Below are 15,000 nucleotides of genomic sequence, written 5' to 3'. Positions count from 1 at the left end.
ATTTCTTCTTCTTTTTTTAAAACAAAGCAACACAGGACACTAAGTTTTCTTCTTCGTTGTGAATTTTCAACACGGTCAATGGGCGCGATACGACGTGCATTTATTTGCAAGTCTGACAACCCAATTCATTATGGGCCTATAATTGTCATGGAAATCTCAAAAAATGACACCAAAATATTGTCCAAGACAACAATGTTAAACTAGGCCCATAAGTGGGTTCGGATGTCAGACCTGTGTATATTTAGACGTCGGCGCAATATTAAACGCTATTGTTTTAAGATGACTCCAATCACAGAATGATCATATGAGAATGCAATGTTTTCGTCTCAGGTTTATCAGTGGTGTTCTTGGTTCAACTCTCTTACACCATCTGTCACGGCCAATAAAAATAAAACAACGAAAAACCCGAGCCTTTATATTGTGCAATAACCACTAAACGCGCGCAAAGCGCTTTACATGGGTCCTAAACCAACAGCAACACTTTACATGTAGATCGAGACATGACCTTATAGCCTTCCACCCAATCATACCCGAGCCAAGCAGGGTAATGTATGTATAATCGAGTTTTTTTTTCTAGTACAATATTCTCCAAAAGAGTTCAAGGCGTTTATAAGGGTTACCAAGCCAACAGAAACACTTTATCAAGAAGAACGTACATATCCATTTGGACAGAGTCAACGCTGCTGTCTGCCAACCACTCTTGTAACACATGAGAGCATTGACAGAATGTGAATGAAGAGCCTTATCAAAAGAACTCAACTTTGCGTCGCAACAGTGAGACTCGAACCGCGGACCCACAGGTCAGAAGCTGGGGGTGATTACAAAAAAAAAAAACAAAACAAAAAAAAACAACAAAAAAAAAACAAAAAACAAAACACCCCCCCAAAAAAAAAACAAACAAAACAAAACGCAACGTGCCTAACCTATGGACACAAAGCCGGGTCAGATTTTTGCGACCATGTCACCCATCCAGTTACTGACAACAGTCAATACCGTTTGATTTTTTCTAACAAGACGAGACACCGTACGGCTGTGTCACCGACGCTGATGATCCTGGATACTATAGGAGACGAAACCAGAGAAAATTAATGACGTCATGTCATATCGTGTTAGTTGTATGATAAAAATGGGAAGGCTTAAACAAAAAGTCCAAATTTACTTCGCGTGAATCAACAGAAATGAAAAAAACCCGATAAAGTTAGCAAATGGGAAACCTTCCGTTCCGGTAAAATAAACATGGATATCTTTTCAAGACGTAGCAATGATGCATTTGGAGAAAACATCCGTCTCGCAAAAAACAAATCCAAAATGTTAATAAGTTATCTAACAGGGAGATTGCCCCTTTCATTCAATGAACATGAATCGGGCAATTTGGATTATTCCGGGATTGAATCATTCTTTATATACACAAACGAAGAAAAAAAGACAAAAATGACAACAACAACAACAAACAAACAAACAAACAAACAAACAAAAATACACAAACAAATCCCAACAGAACGGATGAAAGAATAAAATGACAAGTGGAAGTGTTAAACCTGAACCACTCGGCAACCTCAATCCCAATAATCTATTCTTTAAAACATTGGGCTCGGGGACACACTTGTTGTGTAAGCCAATGTGAAATGTTTATAATCAACACATAATTACTGTCAACTCGAAAAACTAATCAACTGTTGTTGTACAGATTGATATACGAGTAGCTTGCAAACATAAAAAAGGGTATTCTATCATCTATTGACTCCAAACATTGCTGATTCTCTATTAGTGATATAAATAATGATTTCCAAATCACGTCATTTGCGATAGATAGAACTGTCTACCATAACATGAATTAGAGAGAGGTATTTAATACGAAGTTGTTAGACAACGGAAGGTAATAGGGATTCATATAAATACTTATGTATGTAGAATTGATTTTTATAAATTGTTTATTTCTCTAGAAAAGCGCAGAGAATGGTAACAAAAATATATCAACGAAAAAAAAAGAACATTAAACATTCTTCATATTTGCCAAAGGATTCTTACTTGATGAAATATCGACCGATTACGATGACCCCGAAATTGTCTCAACCCTAACACATCTTTGAGGTGTTATAGCTTTCAGAATTTGTTGACAAGTAAGATGACGGTGGGTAGAATCGTAATCGATCAAATTATGACACACACTGGTGTTGACAAAATGTTTAAAGGTTTTTATTTTGTAAAGGAAATCTTATTTGAACTTACCAGAACATGTAATTTGGTAAAGGAAATCTTATTTGAACTTACCATAAAAAGACGAAAATTACATTTCTCTTATATCCACAATGAAGCATGCAAACAGCCAATCGTTATATATAGAGTAAAAAAAAACAACACATACACACACATATATATATATAATATAGACCTCAATGATACTGAAATAAACGCACGAAGGCTAATGATCAATTAATTGGCAAAATGGTCCTCCCAAATGCATAATATAATAGCAAGATCTAACGACTTCAATAGCACTCGGCAGTGTAAGTGTAAGGGATTCTATGCCGTTATGGCACAGGGAGTGAAAGGTGTCGGCTTGCCCCTTTATGTTTGCCCTTAGTCACCACGAGACGACCAGAGAGGGAGAGAGTAAGAAATAATTTACAAATCGATAAGATATTTACATTTGTACAACATATACATTTTTAATAGTTGGAGAAATAGAAAGTAATTAATTAATTGTAAGATAGATTAAGAAGTGAGAAAAACAATTAGTAAAGCGGAAGGAGTTTGATTTCAAAATAAATACTAGTTCAGAGAGATGGGGAAAGGGGGGGGGGGGGGTCTTCGAACAGCTATTTGTTTGGAGTGAGGTAAAATAATTTGTCAAGCGCCAACCCTTGGAAGGAGTGCTCTTCAATGGACTGACAATCGGGTTTTTCATAGTATGGCAAGATGTTTTTAATTTCAAATATCGATGAATACAGCTGATTGTACCTGTCAAAAATTCGTGAACCCGAGACTTCTTGGAAATGGTCTGATAGACTTTTTTGACGTCTCGGGTTTAAGATTGTTTAAAGGATTGGTGTCATCTTAGAATCTAAATAATTCTGTACAAAATGGTGAAGGTGTTACGCCATGGTAGAATCCTATTGTTGTCCTGACGTTTAGACGGTCATGACGATCATAAATAATTAATAATAATGCTTATTTATAATAAAACTTAAGTGGTGCTATAACTCCGAGACATCAGACTCTAAGCGCTTAAATTACAAATTACTTTGGCTGAAAAATACTCATTCGCACACACAAGTACACTCACATACACACAACACAACAGAAACCAGACGCCTATCTTGCTTCTCATATCATCTACTAAAATTGAAACAGATCATATGTTTTAAGCGAACGTTTAAAAATAGGCAACGATTCTTTTTTCACGAATGCTCCTCTGTGGTAAGGCGTTCCAAACAGAGAGTCCGAAATTAGAAAAGGATCTTATGAACCTAAATGAGTGTCAAGAATTAGATAAGGTTCAACGCTCAAGAGTTAATGCGATTACTGAAATACCGACCTAAACCCAGATATGTATACAGTTAGGGAAAGTTTAAAGTAAACTGTGGGTTTTGTGTTTCTACCCAAGGATTAGCTTTAGGGAACAGCAGTGACTGAGGATAGATTAAACAATGCATTGCCGTATTCGGACTGAAAACTGTTTTCATATTTGGCCACATTTTTTACTTTAAAATTCCATCATTTATGATGAGCCCAACTCGTACAAGAGTCTCAAGTCTCAAAGTTACAAGAAATGTCAGATTAGAGAGGTTTTGACAAGTGTGGGCGATTTTCAACGGTTAACATTTGAGATAATGTGTTTCGTTATTCTACAGCAACACAGGTCCTAATCTTGAGTACTACCCTTTCAAGAGGTCCCAGCGACGAGCATAGTCTGGAGACCCGACCATTCAGTTTCTTAGGCTGTACGTTACCTTTTAAATTTGAGAGGGTGTCGGAAGGATTATATAATGCAATAACATGGGATATTTACAGAACAAATATTAGCCTCTGGGTAGGCGTGACGAGGGAGCAATCAAATTGTTCTAGATCGATATAGATAGTTGGGTTAAGAGATTTTCAATATGTAAAGATGAAAGAGTTAAGAGTTTTACAACACAACAATCGGAAGATTGATCAACCAGGTAACCAATCAAGAAAACTAGTGATCAAGTTGTCAATCAAGCTCTGGCACCTCGCACTGCTTCAATGCCAACCAATTAATCAATCAATCAACAGCGTGGCTCAGCGGTACAATCTTTGCTTCGTACCCGAAAGGTATTGAGTTCGAATACGCGCTGCGTTGTGTGACCTTGAGCAGGTCACCTGGACTTGCTCAGGCTGCGGCGCTGCACTGCGGCTGACGCCTGGATTAGTCCAGTCTTTCCTTGGAATAGACATCAAAGCCCAATTTCCCCTAAGAAATGAATTTTTATTTATTTATATTGAATTAATCCAGCAGTAATCCCTCAAGTCAACCAATGTCCGTTTGCGATGTGATTTCGTCGAATCGATCAACTAGTCAGTCAAGCAACCAGCAAACCAATTCTTGAATCAATTAACAAGTCGGTCAATCCAAATATGTTTTTTTGTAACACATTCAGCCAGGACATCAACCAATTCAGTCTCAAATCGTACACCTATCCACCAGTCTATTTTATACTCGTACACCTCAGCAACCATCGAATGACCGACCACCTATGGGGACTGTTACGACCTGGGTTATGGTTGTTATAGCGTGAATACCTATTGAGTTATGACGTGTTCGATCAATTGAACTCATGGTCATTCGGTGACCATCGATCTATGGCATCGGTCCATTTCCCAATAACTGACTGGACACGATAATATATTATTCTTGGCCAATACAACTGTAAATGAATGGTGTTCATAACCGTCATTTGCTGTGGTCAACACGTAATGATAAATAAGGCCAATTGGAAATGGAAGTCTCACAATTTGTCGGTTCTTATCAAAATGTTTTCTTGTATCTATTCTCCTTCTTGTCATTGTTAATACACTTTTGTTGCTGTTGTTTTTGTTGTTTTGAATGTTGTTATTACTCTTCTTCTTCTTCTTCTTCTTCTTCTTCTTCTTCTTCTTCTTCTTCTTCTTCTTCTTCTTCTTCTTCTTCTTCTTCTTCTTCTTCTTCTTCAATTCCTCCTCCTCCTCCTCCTCTCTTCCTTCTCGTCCTCCTCTTCTTCCTCCTCCTCCTCCTCCTCCTCCTCCTTCTTCTTCTTCTTCTTCTTCTTCTTCTTCTTCTTCTTCTTCTTCTTCTTCTTCAGATAAAACGACTGCCATTGAGTGAGCGTTGCGTCAATGTACATGTTACATAGAAGACGAAAATATATGGAAAGTCCTTGATTGTGTGTACTGCATGTCTCTAGGTCTCAATAATTAACTTGATATCAATTTTGATTGTTGAATAAACGGAATGTGTTTAGTCGAAACAAGAAAGAAAAGACGACTGTAACAGTAAGTGGAGAAGGAAAATTAACTTTTGTTAACTCGCTTTTCTAGTTTGAATATTATTTGATTTGATTTGGTCTATTCGCACCTCTATATTCACGCGGCGAAACGCATTATGGTATTTAAAAACGGCACATACATATACACAGTTATATATATATATTATATATATATATATATATATATATATATTATATCGATAGATAGATAGATAGATAGATAGATAGATAGATAGATAGATAGATAGTTAGATAGATAGATAGATAGATAGATAGTTGTTTTTGATATTTTGAATTGAGTTATTATCTTCAATATTTTTGTTTTTACATTATTTCTGAGTGGTCATACAAATCTCAACTGCTTCTGGGATCTTTACAGGTCTTCGCGTGGTCCAACGAGGGCTCCCCCCCCCCCCCCCCTCCCCGACTCCCCCAAATCCTCTTAGTAATTTGTTATAATTTCAGACATGACAGATTTGACCAAACGACCAGTTACGGTGATAAGAGCGCTATAAATAACAACGGAAAGAGATGTGGACTGTGGACAGGTTCGGGTGAACTTGAATCCTGCCAGAAAAGACTCAAGGAATGACGGATTTGAGTTTGCCTGAACTGTGAGGGCTATTGATATTGGAGACTATTATCCTTCTCTAATCCACCCTTGAGACTAGGCGGCCGATAGTGTTGACTATAAACGAGTAGTATACACTATACGGCGCATAGGTACGTCTTGAAGATTTTCAGTTAGAGGGTTGTATCTAAAAAAAAGTGGAGATCGGGGAAGTGAGAGCTCATTTTCAATCAATTATTTTTACAACGGATCCCATGCTCACAGCACGTCTCAACATTAAGGCTATATTTCACTTTTTCCCGACACTGTTGTACATATTTACACTTGAATATGATGAGAAACTGTGAGTAAAGAGCCTTTTCTGAGGACTGATATGTGCGCATCTATAATTGGTTTGGTACCGGGAACTTACCGATTACAATCCAAGTGCTATATTACTAGATCACAAAGCATATTATTATTATATAGGTTTCGAGAAAAAAAACAAACCGGAACAGTTTATAAGCCTGTAGCAGCCAGAACACAAATGAGGCAAGTCTGAAATTTGACGAAATTAAATTATTGCAAGTTATGTACACAATTCTTCGTGAAAATATATTGACAAATGCTGGAGTACGGACTCAAGTCAGAACTCATTGGGGGCCACTTATCTATAGAAATAAATCAAAAGGGGATTTCTGTTATGTATTGAAAATTGTGAAACATTGTTAGAAGAAAAAATATTGCAGACTCTTTCCCGATCAATCATTTGTTTTTCAACAAGACATTACAACTTCCTACACTAGTCACCCCACACTGCTGATAACAAGACTCAAGTTTGGAAACTTTCGATATCGAGATTTTTATACGACTTTGTGTAACCGGATTATTTTCTTAACCAATGGAGGATTTTTGCAAGTCACCTCGCCCTACCTCAGTTTGCGGCCCTGCTCTGCGGCTGACGCCTGGGGTATTCCAGTCTTCCCTTGGGATAGACCGTAAAGACAAATTTCCCCATGGGATGAATATAGGGAGTTTATTTAGTTTATTATTTGTATACGAGGTTGGCTGGACAACACATTTTATAATGCGTTTTATCAGTGTAATAATGACCATTCCTGATTTCACTTCATGCTTGAGGTGGAGATTTTGGTTTCGATATAATATTATAGCGGCCCGTCTTCCCCACCTTCCTACTCTATCATGCCGTTGATTTAATCTGGACATATATGAATATTATAATAACACGACGCATTGACTGCACTTTGTAGCTTCGTTGAATCAACACAGACACGCAATTCACCGGCTTGACAAGACGGACACTTACTTAACACTAACCACTCAACACGCACTAATGAGAATAAATCTACACACCGACAAAACACATTATTTTTCATTTTGGACAGAAAACCTTTCCTGACGATAATATAATCCGATTTACCCGTTAACTGTCGTACTCTGGAAAGACACGAATTTTTAAAAAGTGGTCCAGGAAACTCCTCCTTCAAATATCAATTGATTTAAATGACCCTCATCTTGGCTAAAATGGTCAAACCTGAGGATTCGCGAGTAAATACCACAACCTTCTCTTCTACCTGATGATATCGTCAACACCTTGATAATTAATCATCATATCAAATGAGGGCGTTCTATATATGATTCCCTCCCTCGGGCCTCGACCATGATACTTCAAATCAAAGAGCACACTTGGTGCCTGATAATACACATTGTTATGGTACTATGGTACTGGAACAAACCTTTCACAAAATTAAATTAACATCTGCTTATCTAAAAATTATTCCTCCCGACCATATGTGCAAAAAGCCCAAGTTTACAGCGGACTGCAAAGATTGCTTGCTACCACTTGAGTAAGATACCCGTGTGTCGCAAAATACTTTCGCCAGATATAACAGACCCAGCTTACCAATCCCTGCTAGAGGGGTCGGATTTAAGAAAAAACAAACAAAAACAAAAACAAACAAAGCCCCACCCCGAAAATAAAACAAACACATCAACAATAACAACCACAAACCCCAAAAGAAGCAACCAATATTTTTTTTTAAATTACAAAAAAAAAAAACAAAACAAAACAAAAACTACAACAAATAGGAACAACAAAACTAAAACAAAACAAAGAAACAAAACAAAAATAAAATAAAAATAAAGACAAGACGAACAAGCAAAATATCAGACTGCACCCTTTATCGCCATCGTTCCCTTTCCTTGCCAAGTGAAAACCCGACCAACTGAGCAAGAAATCACCGATGACAATGATAAATCATAGAATGCTCTCACAACCATTTTCACACATTATACAGATTTGTAAATACAGCTTTGTCTCTTCAGGTTTGAAAACTGAAGTTAAATGAAATGTTCTCCACTCCGTGGTGGTTGATCTTGCAACATACAACCAGTGAGAACGCAGGTGACAGGACAAGATAATAATATCGAGTGAAGTCTATTCTCTCAAGAAACGAAACACTATCCAAGATTTACTAAATTAAATATGTCAGATTTCAAAAGGAATTGCCTCCCTCTACAGTTGACTGCTAAATGATAATGTTTACGAGAACATTTAATTTGTCAGTTGAATCTACCTAACAGTTGTGTTATTATCATTATTATTATTATTATTATTATTATTATTATTATTATTATTATTATTATTATTATTATTATTATTATTATTTTATTATATTATATTATATATTTTATCATCATCATCATCATCATCATCATCATCATCATCATCATCATCATCATCATCATCATAATCATCATCATCATCATCATCATTATCATTATTATTATTATTATTATTATTATTATTATTATTATTATTATTATTATTATTATTATTATTATATTATTATTTATTATTATTAATATTATATTATTATTATTATTATTATTTATATATTATTATTATTATTTTATTATTTTATTATATTATTATTATTATTATTATTATTATTATATTATTATTATTATTATTATTATTATATATATTATTATTATTATTATTATTATTATTATTATTATTATTATTATTATTATTATTATTATTATTATTATTATTATCATTTCATTATTAATAATTTTATTTATTTTATATTATTTTATCATTACTATTATTAATTATTTCTACATTTTGTTTTACTTTTTATCTCATTTCCTCCAAAAGAAAATTTCTTGTTTGTCGGCAGCTCTTTTTACAGTTACCCGTATAGTAACACATCTTTCTACCTTTGTTTACTGTTTCTCTCTTCTATCTCTCTCTCTCTCTCTCTCTCTCTCTCTCTCTTCCCTCTATCTCTCTCTCTTCTCTCTCTCTCTTCTATCTCTATCTTTCTATCTATCTATCTATCTATCTATCTATCTATCCTATCTATCACTACCTACTACTAATCTATCTATCTACTATCTACCTCTCACGTACTACCACTATCTATCTATCTATCTATCTATCTATCTATCTATCTATCTATCTATCTATCTATCTATCTGGCTATCTATTTACCTACCTACCTACTTAGCTTTTATCTGTCTATCTAAAAAATCTATCTTTTTTTCAAAGCGAAATTGACCAAAGTTACTTGACAGAATGTATACAGCCAAAAGGTTCCAATTCCTGTCCCGTTTTATGAAGAGGTTCTTTTCTGACCCGCAGTGATTGGGTCGTTATGTCTGTTAGATCAGACGGAAAGTATTTTGTGACACATTTGTGTTCCACTCATAAGAAAGAGGTTTTACTCTATAGAGATCGTGAAAAAATTCCAGTTCTAAGGGCCCTATACAAAGCAGTCCATAGACTAGAGGAAATTGAGGCTAATGCCCTATAACTCCTGGGGAGTTTTATAAGGTTCTCTGTGTCAAATCGTATTATTATTGTCAAAACTTATGAAATTCCAGCGCTGGAATTGGCATTAATTCCGCCAGGGAAAAAGTATCCCTGGCTCACCCCTCGGACGGTTTCTATGGCACTAGTTTATGATTTGAAACGCTTCGGAAATCTATAAGTGTAGCTACTATCTAAAAAAATGAGGAGAATCAAAAATGCAATTTTAAAATCCCAAATAATTAGCGTTCATCTCCTGACAAGTCGACAGAGGCTGTTGTTTTCTAGAACATATTTTTCATGTGTTTTTCATCGTTTTGTTTGCCACGTGACTTTTCGGACCATCATGTGACATCAAAGGTAGAATTTTATAAAATCAATAACGGTATTTCTCTCGTCGTGTTTACTAAACACAGCCTGGTTGTGAATGGAGAAGAATTACCACAGAATAATATCATTCCAGAATGAATAGGAACCAAGTCCACACCATATTAAAACAACACACTTATTCCCTTCCCAAAACTTCAGATGGAATAAGGAAAAAACAATCACAGAATATTTTGGAAATAATAATGTGAAATTCACTTGAGCGATTAAAGTGTTTCCTCACAGTCAGACAGTCAATACGAGTCCAATCTGTCCACCATTGGTCACTACTTCGATTCTAGACTCATCCGCTAACGAGAGCAGTGGTATTATACGGACAACTTAGCACAGACAGGTCCTTCATATTTAATAAGCAGTAAACGTTGGCAGAGTAATAGTTGTGAATGCAGCTTTCCATGAACGATGAGACTTACCGATCACGACATACGAAGCGTCCATTAATACTTATGCTACTTGGGTTTATGCACTAATCGACCGCTGGAATAATAATCTAATATTATCGATGTCTTTTGTATGTTTCTGATCCTTAGGTCTAAGTCGGTCACCAGAATGAGATTCGGGCGGGTTGGTATATCACTTTCGTACTGATATATATATATTAAAAATTCCTACCCATATCAGTACGAATCTACCTGGAACCGCCCCCCCCCCCCCATTAGTCATGATTTTGAAGAGGCATGTTCGTATTCAGTGTCTCTCAATATTCTGAAATAATCGCTGTAGATATTAAGGCCATTGTTGTACATATTTGACCGGCTGTGTCATGCACTTATCTGATTCGTAAATGTGAGGAGATTCAGAGGACATTCAGAGATTGGGAAGGAACAATTCAGTTTCGTGAAAGACAAAGGTACTGGGAATGCCATCTTCACATTAGAACAATACTACAAAGGTCTTTATGAGAAACTTACTTACTTTCCGAACCAGCGACCACCTGAGCTCTAGCCCTTTATGAGAAACAAAACAGCCTGTACCTCTGCTTCGTGGACTATTCAAAAGCCTTCGACTCGGTTAAAAATAAAGAACTTTTTGAAGTACTAACATCGATTGGAATAGAGCATTATGACCTATGCTTGTGAAAAATTTGTACTGGAACAAAACACCATGTGTAAGATTGGACAACGATACCTCAGATTTGTTTCTATTAAAAAGGAGTGAGGCAAGGATGTGCTTTATCGCCAGACCCTTTCAACGTGTATACTGAAATAATCTTTCATGAAATTGAGTAAATAAGAGGCATCTGTGTTAGAGGTAAGGATTTGACGAACCTGAGGTATGCGGACGATGCAGGTCTTATGACTTACACACCAGAAAACCTTCAGATCATACTTGACAAATCAGTGGTTGGTGGCAAAGCGAATGGGACTTTTGCTCAACGTGAAGAAAACCGAGTGCATGATCGTTAGCAAACAAAACCAAGATCTATCTTTTCACCTCACCAGCAAAGGGCAAATCATCAAACAAATTAAAAAGTTTAAATATCTTGGTGCAAGCGCCACGACGCTAGAGATGTAGAAATAAAAATAAGAATTGCAATCGCTAAAACACATCCCGTATTCTAAGACCAATCATCTCTGCCACCAAATTTAAATTGAATACGAAACTCAAGATGATCCAAATTACGTTCACTCGTCTCTATTCTACGCGTGTGAAACCTGGACTCTAGACAAGGCTAGAAGCCTAGAAGCTTTTGAAATGTGGTTGTACAGAAGATTGTTAAAGATCAAATGGTCAGATAGAATAACAAACGAAGAAGTTTTGCATAGAATAAGGAAAACCTTCCAGATTGTGAAAACCATCAGAATGAGGGAGACAAAGGATAGCACGTCGTGGAGGCACATGGAAGGCAACGTGCATACAAGAGCAGGCCACGAATACGTAATCAAGTAAATGTAAGGAGAATAGGGCACAATTTTATGAAGGCGGACTAGCGCTTTGGCCTTGACTTCAGTCAAGGATTTGAAAAGGACGCCTTTTTAATGTGAGCTGACCAAGCTAGTCCCAGACTAATTTGTCCCTTGCTCGGGCCGGACTTTATCGTTAGTTTCAGACTAGTTTTTAAAAAAATACATCATAGAGTCGACACGATAGCATCTGTTTGGAAGGAAAATACGTTGGTTACGAATGGCAGAGGCAAAATGTGTCGTGTTGCTGACAGTGGCTTTAAAAGAAAATGTAAGAAATGTACAGATCGTCGCAAGTACACATTTTTGTGATTAAAAACTAAGAACACCGCGAATCTAATCGGGCCCACGAATTGACAGTGAACGGAGACTCGAAGTCGAAGGGTTCAACGAGCAAAAAAAAAAAAAAACCCAACCAAACAAACAATTAAATAAACAAACCAAAACAACCCCCCCCCCCCCCCCCCCCAAAAAAAAAATAAATTAACAACGAAAAAAACCCCAATTCCCCCCCCCCCCCAAAAAAAAAAAAATAACAAACAAAACAAAACAAAACAAAACAAACAAACAAACAACAAAGCTAAACAACACAATGATACGAATGTGTAATGGAGACAAAAGTTATTCTGCTGGCATTATAACTGCCTGAACTAATGTGAAAATTGTGGGATCCATCAGATTACACTTTTCGTTTTTTATTTTTCATTATTTATTATTTTTCTTTGGTTAATTTTGTTTGAGTTTCATTTATCTGATTATAAAATTTACAGTCAAAATCACGTGACGTGAATCATCATGTTTCTCGTGCAAAATTAAGCTGAAATATGACACAAAACGAAATAAATCTATACCGGATGTGTTGCTAATTTCCTCTTTGGAAACGTTTTGCGTTGGAAAATGATGAATACTGCTATCATACCTGTCATCGTGTACTACATTGTTACCATCACAAAATAACCGAATTAGGTAACGTCCTTACCACTTCCTGTTCTAAGCAAAAGCCTACCTAGTCAAAGACTAGAAAACGCTTATAAGAGTCGATGTTTCAGTCACTTGCTTCGCTCAGGCTTAAGACAAGAAAGTCACTTACAAGACTAGGAAAGAACCAAATCTAGCCGCCTACATAAAAAATGGAACCGAATGGGGCGTAAATTGGTCACAACGTCAAGGTTTCGGCCAGCTGAGGACACCTTCTCTCAGTCTGTCAATGGTCACACGTGAGGTAATAGAGGACTATGTGTTCCATCTTGTGTAAACACTACCAGATAGTTTATTACACCCTTCAACTTTATTTTTAAAATGTGATAAACCACTAAGTCTGTTGATTCTGTACAGGGAAGAAAAAAAAAAGATTCAGAAAAGAAAGTGAAGGCTCATTTTTATTGTAGCATTCTTTGTATAGACTTTCTCCCAAATATTAAGAAAAGCCACGCTAGAAGTTACAGCAACCTCTTGCATCTCACCCAAAGCTCATACGACACACTCCCATACAAACAAACACACACAAACGCATGCATATTCACACACACACACACACACACACACACACACACACACGTAAAGAAAACAAACGCAGGGGAAGGGGGGGGGGGTGGCTCAAGAATCATAGATTTAAATTTCATGGACGATGAAAACGCATCTTAGCCACATGCGACCAAGAAAATCGTCAAATAAGACTTGCTCATCGCTGAAATATCTGCAGGTATCAAGCTTTTAAACAATATTATGACACCTATGAGGCTATGTGGTCTATTGGTATGACACTCGCTTTCGGATCGGACGGTCCTGGGTTCGAGCCTCGTGCTCGGCACATAGTTGAGTCCTTGGAAAAGGCTCTTTACTCACATTCTCTCACCGTACTCATGTGTAAAATGAGTACCTGGCCGTTAACAGCGTTGTCTTTGTCCGAAAAATTGTAATATCGCCTAACAGGCGTCATGTCCCGTCCTACATGTTAAATGTTGCTGTTGACCAGGGACCCCTTGTAAAGCGCTTTGAGCACATTTGGTGGATATTGCGCTATATAAAGCTCAATATTAAATCTCTGTAGCCCAGGAAGGTACAATCGTCATTAGAATCCCATCATTACATCGGGGACGCTTTGACCATGTTATATAAAGTCATAAGTAGGCAGGTGAAACTTTCCGTGCAGTCGCCGTCCTATTAATAATAAATATTGTAGTATTTTTAGTACACTGTACCTTATTACCGAAAGTCGATTCGATCATAATCATGTTACGACTCGAAGTTATAATAAAACAAAGCTATTGAGTAAATGTCAGTTAATTGTCATGGATCGGATTTAAGGAATATCGATACCATTGAGATGGCAGCACCTTCCGTCATCCGTCACTGGGAAGTTTATTGGCCCCAACATAAGCAGAGAACAATGGTATTATGAAAAGCTGTGGCTGCAGTCAATGCCAAGCTGTCGAACAATGACAAATAACACCATTTTTATTTTGTTCGAAAAAAAATTATTTCAAATATCGACCGATTAAGAAAACACTCGATTTGTCAAACATTCTCAAACCTGAGCCTTCTTTAATAACTCTTGACGATTCAGGTTTATGATTTTTTGACAAATTGAGGGTTTTATTCACCGATCGACATTTGAAGTAAAAGTTTCTCCGAGATAAATATTTAAAATGGCAGTTTGTAGCAGTAACGGTCTGCGGTAACAAAGTTTCCAGTTAACAATAATTGTAGGAAGTACAGTGTCACGGACAAACGCAACAATAATTGTAGGAAGTACAGTGTCACGGACAAACGCAACAATAATTGTGGGAAGTACAGTGTCACGGACAAAGACAAAGTCAACAGCAAACACAATTC

At 36.6% G+C, this 15,000-nt stretch overlaps 1 protein-coding gene across 4 annotated transcripts in view; it reads right to left on the bottom strand.

Moving 5' to 3' along the window:
* The window catches only part of LOC144971416 (serine/threonine-protein kinase DCLK2-like), a 62,577-nt gene that overhangs the window by 32,298 nt on the left and 15,279 nt on the right, over positions 1-15,000 (bottom strand). The window contains exon 1 of one of the 4 annotated variants that reach the window (XM_078912283.1): positions 10,460-10,534. The exons of 2 other annotated variants lie outside the window; for them this stretch is intronic. The gene's annotated coding sequence lies outside the window, so the exon portion shown is untranslated. Of the gene's footprint in view, positions 1-2,271; positions 2,541-10,459; positions 10,535-15,000 lie in introns of those variants that run through there. One more of the 4 variants, XM_078912287.1, reaches the window with a different exon arrangement.

Source organism: Berghia stephanieae, chromosome 4 (assembly GCF_034508935.2).
Source record: "Berghia stephanieae isolate SIO BIC M18660-M18661 chromosome 4, UCSD_Bste_1.3, whole genome shotgun sequence".
NCBI lineage: Eukaryota > Metazoa > Mollusca > Gastropoda > Nudibranchia > Aeolidiidae > Berghia > Berghia stephanieae.
This window is presented reverse-complemented; position numbering and strand designations above follow the sequence as displayed.